This window comes from Chelonia mydas, chromosome 15 (assembly GCF_015237465.2).
Source record: "Chelonia mydas isolate rCheMyd1 chromosome 15, rCheMyd1.pri.v2, whole genome shotgun sequence".
Lineage (NCBI taxonomy): Eukaryota > Metazoa > Chordata > Testudines > Cheloniidae > Chelonia > Chelonia mydas.
The window spans coordinates 31092484-31106342 of record NC_057856.1 but is presented as its reverse complement, the minus strand read 5'-3'; the positions used below and the strand labels follow the sequence as shown (position 1 = coordinate 31106342).

At 58.8% G+C, this 13859-nt stretch overlaps 1 long non-coding RNA gene across 1 annotated transcript; it reads right to left on the bottom strand.

Moving 5' to 3' along the window:
- On the bottom strand, window positions 1–8518 carry LOC119563800. The gene is made up of 4 exons (XR_005222405.2): window positions 8330–8518; window positions 8072–8153; window positions 3711–7449; window positions 1–2937 (listed from the first exon to the last, which is right to left on the bottom strand). It is a non-coding gene; the product is annotated as an uncharacterized LOC119563800 (long non-coding RNA).
- Between the last annotated feature and the right edge of the window lie 5341 nt (window positions 8519–13859).

Below are 13859 nucleotides of genomic sequence, written 5' to 3'. Positions count from 1 at the left end.
GTGGGGGATGCACCTCCTTGGAGTTTAGCCCATGCTGCTGTCATAGGCCAGGGGCAGCTCCTGGTATCTGTCGGGAGGAGACGCCTTTGGGCGATCGGGCCGGGATTTGGAATGTTGTTGGCTCATTATTCTGAGGCTAGAACTGGCCTGTGTGACCCTAAATAACCGAACTGGAGAATAAAGCACTTTGCAAACGCAGCCCCTAGCACCGTCCTGGCCTAGGAGAGCGCTCGGCCCCTCCTGCTGCCATGCACCCCTGTGCAGAAGCATCTACACAGCTACCAAGCCAGCGCGCTCCCCTCACTCACACCAGCTAGGAGGGAATCCTGCCCACAGCTCCAGGGCAGGTGAGAGTCAGGCTATTGGGGTCTGTCTGCGCTGCCCGCAGCAGCGAGCCTCCAGCCCGGGTTTGCAGGGCTCACACTGGCACTCGCTGTCCAGCCAGGGCTTTGGTGTGGCGTCCCAGGCTGGAGCTCGGGTTCCAAAGCCCACCCCGCTTCCTGGCCTTCAGAGCCCGAGCCCCAGGCCGAGCCACACGGCAGCCCCAGCTCCACCAGCCTGAGCCTGTTGATTGCGGCCACAGGCGGTGGAGACGGGCCCGTAGTGACCGAGCCAAGGAGCTGCCAGCCCATCAGAGCTGAATGCGTCCGATCTACTGGGCAGGAGTGTGCCAGAAGATGCAGAGGAAGGAAATGGGTAACAGGGTTAGGAGAACACTGTGAAATTGCTCTAAGCTGATGGCTGGGGCAAAGGCCATGAGCTGGCGGCCGCTGGGCTGTTGGAGAGACAAAGCTATTTCTGTCCCGGTCTGAGTAGCTGGTGTCTTGCGAGCAGGGGCCCAGTAGGGAAACAAATGGAATTCCAAAGAACAGTGAAGATCCGTCTTCTGGCTCTCCCCCACGGCCTGACCATGAACCCGGCAGGCTGGGCGTATTGAGGGTGCTTGGCGTGGGGGCTCTCCCCAGCATGCCCATGGAGCAGCACAGAACCACAGGGAACTAACTGCGGCTGTGAAGCGGGAGACGCAGAAGGTTCCTAGCTAAGGCAGGCTCCATCTGTCACACGCACTAGGGAATGTCTCAGGGATGGGAAGTGAGGGGGAAAGGAAAGCAGGAAATAACCCCCTGGAACCAAACGGGGCACTCTATGCCCCCACCTGGCTCCCTCGGCTCCTCTCTCGTCAGAAGTAGGTAGATACAGCCAGGAGATTCCTTCCCCCCCGCTCTACAGACGCTGCAGCGTTCACGCACTGTGCTGGCACACATGGGAACTAGCTGGACTCGCCCGGTGCCAGCTCCTGGCGCGAGGCCCTCCAAGCTGGCTTCTCGGAGAGCTCCTCACTGAACGGGAACACACCTGCAGCTAATTTTGCTAAAAGAATCCGACCTGCAAGTCCCACCACAGCACCCCGCCTGCAGAAGCTGCTCCCTGACCTCCCTGGGGCGCGCTCCCACCCACCTCCCAGCAGCAGGAAAGTGCTGGAGTTGTTACGTTTACCAGGGGAACGCGGCGCTTGCTTAGCATGGTGGTGGAGGACTGTGGCTCAGGGGAGTTCTGAGAGGTGGCATTCCCTCCACGTTGCTCTTGGAGGCTGACAGGTTTTTAAACACACAGCCCGGCACACAGGCATCGGGGCAAGCCAATCTCCCTGAGGCACGCTCCCCTTATTACAGCCTGACACCCGCTGCGCAGGACAGGCATGGCAGAGAAAAGCCCCAGAACGTCGCCTGCAGGTGATAGAGACAATGCACAGCCTGGGTCCCTCTGAGCCCCGAGCTCTCGCGCTGACACGAGGAGATCACACCACACAAGCCTCTCCGGGGGCTCAAGGGACTCAGAGCAGGCTCGCTGGCCCCCACCCCAGCTCCACTGCTACTGGGCTCGGCACCATTCACAAAAGGAACATTCACCGGAGCAGAGAAGTCATGGCATGAGCCGGTGACGAAAGGCCAGTGGGACGAACTTGTTCCTTAAGCTCCCCCCACCGCCACCATTTCCCATTCAGTATGTCCAGAGCTACCACCACGGCCAGGTGATCCCTTGGCTCCTAGCACCCCGGTATATCACTCAGGGGGAGGGGAGCACCCCGGCGAGCCAGAAAGGCTAAGCACCATCATTCATGCAGATCGGGCGAATGCAGTAGCCTGCACCAGCGCTGAGCCCAGTGGCAGTCTGTCCTCTCAGCCCTGAGGATAATCTGCGGATGGACACTACAAACCCAGCCCCGCCCTCCTGGCCCACTGCCCCAAGGGCGGGGTGGGGGAGCCCTAAGGAAATCAGTTCTCTTTCCGGGGGAGGTTTCAGACAAGCATGAACTGCTTTGGCGTCACCCCCATTCGTAAGCATCTAGAACGTTCCCCAGCCCTTAGCTCTTGTTCTCCTCCCGAGGGAACTAACTCTGTGAAAGGGCTGAGGCATCGGGATTTGCACTGGCTCGGAGAAGTGACCCTGGCAAGAAAGCCCCGCTGACCCAGAGCTAGCCTTAGCCACGCTCCGTCTCACAGCCCTCTCCCACTGCAAGCCGTCTACCCCTGTGAAAGGGGGGCATGGGCTGGGCCGCAATCTGTCGGGCAGTCGACACGCACAGGCTGCCACGTGGCGTTTGCTACAGTCTCAAATCTTCCGGGTGTCGTCACTAAGCAATACCTTTGGCAGTGTCCTGTGCGTGCTGCTCCCGCAGCTCCGAGCAGGCAGCCTCATGGCTACACTCACAGGCCAGCCCAGTCAGCGTGATCCTCTCTGGAGCCACACTGGCTCCTGGGGATTTGTGGCAAAGAACAGAAACCCGCTCCCCATGGTGCCAGTTTGAGGTGCGGTGACTCACTGCTGCCCCTTCCTTGCCAGGGCACCGCCACAGCGCTGCCATCGGGTCGCCAGGGCTCAGGAATCCCACTGGGGAGCGAGATGGCGCATCCCTCAGGCAGACATCTGGTGTCTCTGCAAAGAAGGCAAACGAAGCTGTTAGATCCCACCAGGTGCCCTGCTCCTTCGTCCCGGTCAGTGCAGCATTAGGGCACTCTCTGCAGCGGAGACCTGGCCCTTTCCACTCTCAGAGAACTTTCCAGGGTTAACTAACGACTCCTCGTCTCCACACCAATCAAAGCGGAGTCTCTGGGAGCTGCAGAATCAGATCTCAGAGACGATAGCCAAGGCTGCAGAGGGGCGTGAGCCTGAGAGGCAGGATTAGAGCTCAGAGGCTGCTGGGCCCCAGGCCTGTGCTCAGACCTGTCCAGGGTTTGAGTCCTGCTCAGAGCAGGTCGCAAGGCCTAGGAAAAGGGCTGGACAAGGGCGTAGGTGGCTGCTTGTCATGACGGCCGCGGAGCAAGTTAAACTCCAGCCAGGCCAGTGGGAGTTTGGGAAGCGCAGCCCCATCCAACAAGTAAGGACAGGGAAGGCTCTCCTCCTGGGCTTCTGGACGAATCGCCTGAGCAGAGCCGGCAAGCTGGCAGGCATCATTCGAACTCCACCCCCTCGCGCTGTGAGGCACTTCGGCTCAGGCACTGTCTCCCTGGGAAGAGCTGCCCAGCACCCCAGGTCGCTCAGGGGCCACTTCTCACTGCCATGGGAATGTTCTTCCCCACTCAGGCCTTTGCCAGGCTGGAGTGGGACCCACGCGGTGCCTAGGCCTGATGCTGCCCTCTGGGAGTCTGGCCACCCCACGTGCCAGCTGCACGTTAGTGCCACTGTGCGTGGCTTGCCCCGTGTCCTACCTGGTGCCACTGGCTACGAGAACACTGTAAAATAACCCCCCATCTTGTCTTGCTGCTCTGGCCGTGCAGGGGACTGTGTGTGAACAGACCTCAGGTCAGTCGTTAGCAGCTGCAAAAGAAAGCAACCAACACAGCAAAAGAGAACAGCATGCGGCACCTTCCACGGCCACCCAGCTCCCCAGTTCCTGGGGTCCAGGTGGCACCGAAGGGAAGCCCCGCACTAATAAGCACCCCAGCAGGAGAGTCTTGCCTGCGATGCTCTGCCGCCCTGTGGGAAACGGGGGCTCAGAGGAGACTGTGCCAGAGGCTCCCTGTCCCTGGGCTGGGCTGGCGCAGGGGCTATAGGCCCCTCTTCTGGGCAAGGTGCTTTCAGAGGAAGCTGCAGAGCCTCTCCTGGCTACAGAAAGGTCCCACACTGGCTCTGTCCCTGGGGATACAGAGATGGATGGACTGCAGTCCTCTGGGGCCACCCCCACCCTAAGCTAGGAGAAAACGTGACAGCAAAGACACTACTGGACTAGGAAAGGGGTGGCTAGTGGCGCCGTCCATGTCTGCATGCAAGTCCCCTCCAAAGGAGCCCCTTTGGCTTGGGCATCTCCAGGGCTAGGGCATGCAGAAGCCAAGCCCCCGGCTTTCTCCAGAGTCGCTCGCTCTCATTTGATCAAATCCTCTTCATTAGACATGGCGTCAGCCAGCGGCGCGTGCGGTGTCAGAGCGGGGCTCACTGGTCACTCGGGCGCTGGCTGGACTGGCTTCCATTCATGACTTAGGAAGGAGCCAGCTTTACATTCCGAAGGAGAGAGAAGACGAAGGCGGAACACGAGCTAATTGGGGCCGTAGCTCTGAGCCCTGGAGTGCTGGGCGTGCCGCAATGCTGTGCGCTCCCTGCTGTCCGGCTGCATAGCACGCCCCGGGGCGGGGGACAGTCCTGATGGGGGTGAGGGGCAGGGCATTGGGTCTTCCGTTCAGGAAGAGCAAAAGCCTGGCTCCCCGCGTGCCGCCGGAGTCACTTTGCTGACACTGCTTAATCAAAAGGAGATGATTCCCAGACACCAGCAGCTCCTCAGTCAACAAGCCAGCCCCTCATTGGGCTGGATCCCCCGGCTACTTGTGCCATGATCCAGAACCCGTGCTCATGGTCTTGCCTTCCTACAGGGCTACTCCTACTAACACCTGCACGGCACGTGCTGCGGTGATTCACACTATCACAGACGGCAATAAAAGGAACCATGCCCGTGCCCTGGAAGAGGGAGCCAGCCCTTAGTCTGGGGTGTGGAATCTGTACAAAACCTGATTCTCTGCAGGAAAAGGGGAGGGTGGGTCTGAAACCATTCCGAGATAGTTGTGTATCTCCATTTGCTGCTGCTGTCCACTGCCTAGATTTCCCTTGAACTAGCTGCTTCCCCACCTGATGTGTGTGTGCGCACCTGTGTTGTTTTCAGGGCTGACTAGATTGTTAAAGTTGGTCCAAATTTTCTGAATTTCAATTTTTCAATTACATTTTTGATCAAAATTTGATTTTTTGGGGAAATAAAACAAAAAAACGTTTTTGATGCAATCAGGTGTTTTGACCACCTGTAACTTGTATACACATTTGCACAATGTGTGTGTCTCTGTGTGGTGTGAACATGGGGACAGGTGGGGCAGAATGCCAAGAACCATTGAAGCATCTTTTGTTACACTGTGTCCGAAGTGATGCTGAAAAAGGACCCGTTTCCTCTTTGTGTCACTAGGAGACAAAGCCATAGACATCCTCCATTGACCACCAGCACTGAGCTCACTTGCAGAGGACAACGGACCTCGTGCTAGTCACTTGGGGCAGAATCTAGCTCCCAGAAAATTACCCCTAAGCCCCCTGCAGCTTCTTCCCAACAGCAGTGCTAGAAAGGAGCCTCTCTGAGTTTCCTGGAGCCCATGCACAGCTATCCCCGGGTGTGTGTATGAAGGAGGCATAGAAAGTCCACACCAAACAATTACCCATTTCAGACCGTAATATCCTAACCCGCCCAGCCTCATGCACTCCTTGAAATCTTCTGTAAAGCTACAGAGAGTTTGGGTCGGATTCTGATCTCAGTTACACGAGAGGCTTCATCTTCAATAGAGTTACTCTGGATTCACCCCAGGATACCTGTGACTGGGGTCTGGCCCCACCTTTGTATTTAGCTGAAATACAGTCAGCTGACAGCAGCCATTAGAGTCTGACTTTGCTGACGATTTATGTTCAAAATCAATATGAACATAACAACAAGAGCCCTGGCTAAACCCCTCTGGAAATGGGCAGAGATGACTGCAGCACAGTCTCTGATGGGATACAGCTGTCAGCTAGTTATTATTATTCCAGCTAACAATTAGCCGTCTGTATGAAAATGGCTCTCCTCAGGAAGCCCCGGCATGCATGCATTTGCTGAACACCATGCACTGAGGATCATCCATAGGACCTGGGGCCGTCTTCGGGAGTCCGTAGGAAGGTTGCCCCACACGGCTAGAATAGACACAGTGGAAGCCAGTAAGAAATGTAGCACAGGGTTTCCCGGCATGGGGCCGTAAGATGGAGGTTGGGTTCTCTAAAGGTAGGTAATTGCCCTGTTGCCAGTGAACTGAGAGCTTTAGCACACTCCCTTTGTTGGGCCATAAGTGGAGTGTGTTCCTGGGAATCGAGTGGAGAGAATAAATGACAGCATGCTGGTGGCAGTTAACAAAATGCTCGTTTTGGGCACCACTGAACTGTGCTTTCTGGTTGCAGTCTTGGGCTGCCTGTTGGCTTGTGTATACATTGGTTGCAGGGAGCTTTAGCTAGCGTAGCATGCGGGGATGCGGCAGATGTGAATATGCAGCCGTATTGTTCAGGTTAAGCAAGGGATAAACAAAAAGGAAGCCAGGACTGAAGCCCAGCTTTGCACTCGGCAGGAGCAGAATGCACGAAGGAACAAGAGCCCACCCTACAAGAGTCAAGTCACACGAGCAGCCTGTGTGATGAGCGGAGGTGAGCAGAAGAGCAGAGTGGGGAGAGAGAATGGCTTTCTTCAGGGCGGAGTTACAGCCACTTACACACCATGATTGCTAAGATTCAACATTCTGGGCATTCAGTGCTGTTCTACGCTTCCCCTGTCTGGGCATTGCCCCTCACTCTGCCACAGCAGGACTTTGTATTCCTTCATTTTGATTCCTGGCGGAGTGTGAAATCTGAATTCAGTCGGACGTTACTGCACTCCAGGAGTGGCTGAGTCTGGCTCTGAAGCAAGCCTTCTTTTGCCTATGGCACTAGCTGGGCATTCAGTAACTAGTTTGATTATGGTCTTTTTAAGAGAGGCAGATAAGGGCATTCCTTAGGGTTTTGAGAAGCTGCTAGGAATTAAATATCCCATTATTTCTAGACTTGCCTTGATTGTCAGGGTTGGGTTAGATTTTCCAAAGCAAAAGGTGGCAGAGCAATAATGGATGTGAAAATGGCACCCCAAAATGCTCGGTGGTAGCATCTGTCAGATTAACTCTTTGCAGACAGGAACGGATGTACTAAAGTCCCCTTGATAGGCTGGACTTTCTCTGCCCTCTTCCGCGTCCCTGTCCCTTTCCCCCCAGCATTGCTCCTAATTCCCATATTTTAGAGAAAATGGTGGTTTAAAGGCAGAGAACTAAACCAGCGTTTTTACTGCATTCCCTTCGGGGAGCATTGGAAATGATGCAAGGTTCCATTTACCTGTCTTAAACCCTATTCTTGATGTGGATCAAAAAGATGCTTCTGGAAAGAAAATACAAACAAGTGGCATATCAGTTAATCTGAGCCCTCAGCTGCTCAGCGCTGAAAATGGAGCCCTGCATCCGCCCAGCGCCTGCCTAGCTGTGCTATTGTTCGGCAGGGACTCCGTGCAGACAGGGCCGATAATGAGGTTAGGAAAAGGCAATGACAACGAACAACTGATCATTCCACTTAACAAAGGAGTCAGCGACGGCAGAGTGTGCCCTTAGCCTCCTCTCACTGCAGTGAGGCTAGTGTCCGTTTCCCCACCAGGAATGACTCAGAGATAGATGGGAAATAGCAGGGCACCGAATGGACATTTTTAGTGATGAACCAACGAGCTGAAGGCCAGTCCCCGCTGGCCCCTTTCCAAGGTATGTTCCCATTTGCTAGGGAACAGCTGCAGGAAAATCCCCCACTGGTTTCCACACCGAGTTTTATCAACACCTAGTTATCGGAGTGTCTCTGTGCGCACACCACACCCCAGTGCTGGCGGTGCCGAGAAGCTGGCCATCTGGGGACAGGCTGAGTCATGGGAGAAACACCCCGACAGAAGGCTGTGACCAAGGGGAAGGGGACCGTTTCACCCAGACAAAAGAGAAAACCAAGATAAGAGCATCCTCACCTGATTTCCATGAGAAACCGCGACGCAGGGACCCCGGGCTGGGCGAGATGTTGGCTGGTGTACAAGCCTCTTTGTGCTGGAGCTTTCGAGAGAAAGAGAGAGAATCCCTGGGTAAGATATTACCATGCAAACTCCACCCCATCTTCTCGACAGCAGCCCCCCCCCGGCCGTCCAGGCAGCGCTGCTGGTGCTGCATATGGCCCAGGAATCTGCTGCAGCTCCAATTAAATTTTAATGCTGAAAATGCAGCCAAGTCACCTTCACTCCTCCTGCTCCTTGTGCAATGTCCCTCCCCCCGTGCCCGCGCCTCTTGCTGAGCCCCCCGACACGGGGCAGGCGTGTGCCAAGCACGGGGAGGTGCCCTGCACGGAGCGCTCACAGGCTGGGTGCTCTGGGGTGAGGGGGGCTGGGCCGCGGCTTGACAATCCTGAACCATTAACGTCTAAGTGAATAAAGGGAAACCACTGAAAAGCTCAGAATAATCAGCCCATCTGCAGGCTGCTGAATGGGCTGTGTCGGAAGCCAGCTGCTGGCTTATTCAAAGCGGGCACTTATTCCCCTTCTGCTGGAGCCATCTGGGCTGCCATGGCAACAGCAGGCCTAGCAGGCCTGGGGTCAGCTCCCACTCAGGAGGGGGGGAAGATCCGACACCAGCCCCATGGCTCGTTAGGGCCGGGCTGGATGGAGGCTGCCACGCCCAGCCCCGCTCTCGTAGCCCGTAGCCTGACGGCTGCGCTGGCTAGCAGCTGTGCCAGGCTGGGCAGCCACAGAGGGGTCCCTGGAGGGTGCCAACATCCTGGGATAATACACTCGCCCAGCCCTCCCCGATGGCGTCACTGCTCCCCTGCTCGCAGGCTGCAGGCCGTCTTGCCTTCGCTTTCCTCTTCTGGGAGTGGCTGGCCGGAGCTGGGCCAGCCTGGGAGTGGGCGGGGGGGGCCACACTTGAGGGGCCTGGTGCTTCCCTAGACCTTGTGTCTGGGGGGGTTGGGGGCTGTGCTTTCCATCCAGCCTGCCCTCTGCCTGCAGGGAGACCCGCACGCAGGTGGGTGATGCCTGACTCGGGCACTGTGCAGGGCCAGGAGGGCCACCCCTCGCCCCCCAGCCTGCCCGGGCAGCTCCGTGAGCCCCAGCTGCTCTAGCGGGATTTGCCCATGGGTGCTGCTCACCCAGCACTGGGCCCTGGCGGGACGCAGATGCCCACACCAAGGGCCATGTGGCATTAGGACGGGGGCAACTGGGACCAGGCCCTGGCCAGCTCCATCACAAGCCCTTACACTGCGGTGCTAATGCTGTGAACCTGGCTGGGCTCTGCTCTCTGTGCCCGTCACCCTGCTGTCCTCTATGCTCCTGGTCCCTCCCCCACGCTCTGTGCTTCCTCCCCACCGTCACTCCAGCCCCTCTGCACGCTGGCCCCCCCGGAGCAGCCTCACCCCTGAGCTTTGAGCCGTGCTCCCAGCACTGGCACTGGGAGGGCGGGTGCAGACCGGACCCTGGCGCTCATGCTCTGAGCTGTCTCACCCTGAGAGCCCCTTGGCAGAACGGTGGCACCCAGTGCCAAGTGGCCAGCTGCATCTGAGATTGAGCACTGCATGCTGAGGGCTCCACATCTCCCTCCGGTGCAAATTAGGTGCAGCTCTTGGTCTCCTGGCAAGTGCCAACGCAATTGTCAGCGCGTGAATTGAATGCCAGCCTGCCGTGGCTGCAGGGCCCCTCGGGGTATCACCCGCCCCCCAGCATGTCACCACCCTGCAGTTTGCTCCTTCCCAGCATTCAGCATGCCTGCGGAGAGCACCGGCGCTGTGGGGAGAGACACACAGACCCCATCGTGGGAGCCGGGCAAGTGGTGTGTGACTCAGAGCAGGGTGGGATCGCAGGAGTCGCGCTCCCTCCAGCCAGGCAGAGATCATCGCGGGGCAGGACTCGATCTGAATTGGGTAGCATCTAAGTGTCAGCTTGGATCCAGTGCCTCAGCAAGACGGCCCAGCACAGGGAGCCTTCCGGGCCACCCTCCTGACCCTGCTGCTCCCGCTAACGGTGTGCACGAGCAAACGGTGCCCCTGCTCCCTGCGGCAGGTTGCCTCGGCCTCGCTAGGGCCCGGTAGGGCCTGCAAGCAGCCAAAGGCAGGAGGGAGAGGAGGGCCCGGGCTTGGGATCAGCTCCACTCTGCAGCAGAGAGGACAGAGCTTTCTCTCCCTGCTGCAGGCAGCTCGCCAGGCCGTAGCCTGCTCTGCTCTAGGAAGTGGAGCCTGAGTCGCTGACCTGAGCTGGCCTCAGAACCGGGGAAGGGGGGTTCACGGGCTTGACAGGACCCTGCGCCCCAGCTAACCGGCCACGCCCCGGGGAGCGCTGACGGGCAGTTCTCTCCCTCCATGCCCGGCAGCCATGACATTAGTTTGGTGGGTCTCAGTCGAGCTCCCACCTCTCGAAGTCCAAACCCGCCCTCAGCCCAGAGGAAGAGCCTTTCTTCAGGAATGCTGAGGCCCAGGCTGGGAATGCCTCCAAACGGCTGGCAGAGAAGCGGGGCTCCTGCAGGGATCCCTGCTGGGGACAGCTGCCTCTCCCCCCGGCTGCCAGCCTGTCACCTTCCACCAGCAACACACCTGCCTCTGCCAGTGAATTATTTACAAACGACTCCTGCACTGCCCAGGGCCCCAATAAATCTTAATCCGCCTCTGCCCCCCTCTGCTCCAGAGAGCCCCAGGGGCATTGGAGCTAGCAGGATCCCTGCAGGGAAATCCAGCTGGAGTTGGCTCTTCCCCGAGGCTTCCCCCCACCCGGTGCAGAACGGCTGCCTGGCTCTTCCCCGAGGCTTCCCCCGACCCGGTGCAGAACGGCCGCCTGGCTCTTCCCCGAGGCTTCCCCCCCACCCGGTGCAGAACGGCCGCCTGGTCTTCCCCGAGGCTTCCCCCCACCCGGTGCAGAACGGCCGCCTGGCTCTTCCCCGAGGCTTCCCCCCACCCGGTGCAGAACGGCCGCCTGGCTCTTCCCCGAGGCTTCCCCCCCACCCGGTGCAGAACGGCCGCCTGGCTCTTCCCCGAGGCTTCCCCCCACCCGGTGCAGAACGGCCGCCTGGCTCTTCCCCGAGGCTTCCCCCCCACCCGGTGCAGAACGGCCGCCTGGCTCTTCCCCGAGGCTTCCCCCCACCATGTGTAGAGCGGCCGCCTGGCTCTTCCCCGAGGCTTCCCCCCACCATGTGTAGAGCGGCCGCCTGGCTCTTCCCCGAGGCTTCCCCCCCCACCCGGTGCAGAACGGCCGCCTAGCTCTTCCCCGAGGCTTCCCCCCACCCGGTGCAGAACGGCCGCCTGGCTCTTCCCGAGGCTTCCCCCCACCCGGTGCAGAACGGCCGCCTGGCTCTTCCCCGAGGCTTCCCCCCACCATGTGTAGAGCGGCCGCCTGGCTCTTCCCCGAGGCTTCCCCCCCACCCGGTGCAGAACGGCCGCCTGGCTCTTCCCCGAGGCTTCCCCCCACCCGGTGCAGAACGGCCGCCTGGCTCTTCCCCGAGGCTTCCCCCCTACCCGGTGCAGAACGGCCGCCTGGTCTTCCCCGAGGCTTCCCCCCACCCGGTGCAGAACGGCCGCCTGGCTCTTCCCCGAGGCTTCCCCCCACCCGGTGCAGAACGGCCGCCTAGCTCTTCCCCGAGGCTTCCCCCCCACCCGGTGCAGAACGGCCGCCTGGCTCTTCCCCGCGGTTTCCCCCCACCATGTGTAGAGCGGCCGCCTAGCTCTTCCCCGAGGCTTCCCCCCCACCCGGTGCAGAACGGCCGCCTGGCTCTTCCCGAGGCTTCCCCCCACCCGGTGCAGAACGGCCGCCTGGCTCTTCCCCGAGGCTTCCCCCCACCATGTGTAGAGCGGCCGCCTCTCCTCCCCCCACCCCTGTATAGAGCAGCCCCTGCACAGCTGGCCTGACCCCGCCTGGGAATGGCAGGCTGCTGCCCTACATCCTCCGGCAGCTCCGGTCAGACCCGTTCCCCTAAGGGCTGTGGAGCGTTGCTGTGCCCTGCTCAGGAGCTACTGCATCCTCCCCGAGATGGGCCCTGGCGAGCACGGATTCCCCTGTGGCTATGTCTGCACTGCAGGGTAAGGCCAGGGTTCGAACTCAGGCTCAAACCTAACACCCTTCTGTCTACACACTAATCGCTCACTCCAGGGTCCCAGGACCCCACAGGGATCAAGTGTCTGAGTCAAGCCAGGACCCAGGGTTCAAGCCCGGTTGCTTTGCAGTGTAGACACAGCCCCACAGGACTCGTGCTCTGGGAGTCGGCCGAAAGTGTCCCACAATCCCATGGACTGACTTGCTTTGTCCTCTGGACAGTCAAGTTTGGTGGATGGTCAAGTTTTCCCACAGTGCCCTATGAACAAAGGGTCACATCTGGGGAGGGTGCTAGGAAGTCCGGGACATGGGTAGTTGGACTCGGGCTCACGCAATGCAATATAGTCGCTGAAGCCTCCGGGTTCAACGATTCCTAACCTGGAGTTACAAATGAGCGTAGATGCTCCAGGCCTAGGTTAACAGACCCAGCATCTGCTGACTCGAGTTTTGCTGACCTGGGGCTTACACTGCAGTGTAAACAGACCCTGTATGTGTGTGTGGGAGAGGGAGTGCACCTCGGGGGGCGGGGGGGTGTGCATGCATGTGGGTCAGAACATGGGAGAGCGGAGGGGTAAAATACTTCAGGATGAAAAGTGCCATAGAAATTAGTGGAGCTGTCCGTGGCGGCTCATGCCCGCAGGCGTGATTCTGTGCAGGGTAGGTGCTGGTGGGAGAGAGCGCCATCCTGTGGCCAGGGCGGGAACTGGATGGAAGACAGGAAAGCATGAGGAAGGTCAGGGAAGAGCCGAGAAGGAGCCACCTGGGAGGGGCTTGCAGTGATTACCCGGTTGTATCATCTCAGTCCATTCAGGGGCCTGGCACCCCTGTCAGAGACCCTGCAGAATGAGCAGGATGCCCTGTTTGGAGCACCATGGCCCCAGTCACTGGGCTCCAGCTGAGACACATCATGGTTTTGTGCTGTTCAGAGTCTAAAGCGAGGAGCCCAGCTTCATCAGCATCAAGCCAGGGGTTTATCCCCGGCCCCACGAGGGCAGAAGGGGAGGGTGAGAGGTGGGACCTCAGGCAGAAGAGGAGGGGCCAGGGGCTAGCATCCCCCAATGGCTGGTTCACTGGCCACCCATGCTCCTTCGTGTCCTAAGGAGGGGCGGCCCCTCTCCCTAATCTACCAGCAGGTCCCATGCTAGAGAGGGGTCTCTACAGGGCTCACCCAGCACATGGCACAGGCTGTCATCTGTGGGGCGCAGGGGGCTCTGCAAGCATTCATCGACCCACAGCTCCCTGGGAAGATGCCACTGTCAGCGCACAGGGGGATGCGGAGAGTTAGTGCCGGAGCTGGGGGTAGGGGGGCTGATTCTCAACCCCAAACAGCAGCTAGGGCTGGCCAGGAAGCACTTTTCCTACCCTGGGAAAACTTTTGAAAATTTGAAAAATGTCCCCCTCCCGAATTGGGATGAAAAGTCAAAATCTTGAAAGTTGTATGAAGTGATTCTCTGGGAACAAAGAACTCGGGGTCAATGGAAATGTTTCATTTCAATATTGACCTTTTTGATTTTTAATGCTTGGTACTACAATTAATTTACATTTCTAAAGGAAAAGTCGTTTTGAGGCAAATGCGGAGACTGTTATTCTGACAGTTTCCAAATGCGACATTCTGACAGTCTCCAGACTTTTCCCCCAAATTAGTTTCGTGACAAGCAATTTGTGGAACCCAGGCCTTTTCCCACAAACAGCGTCGGTT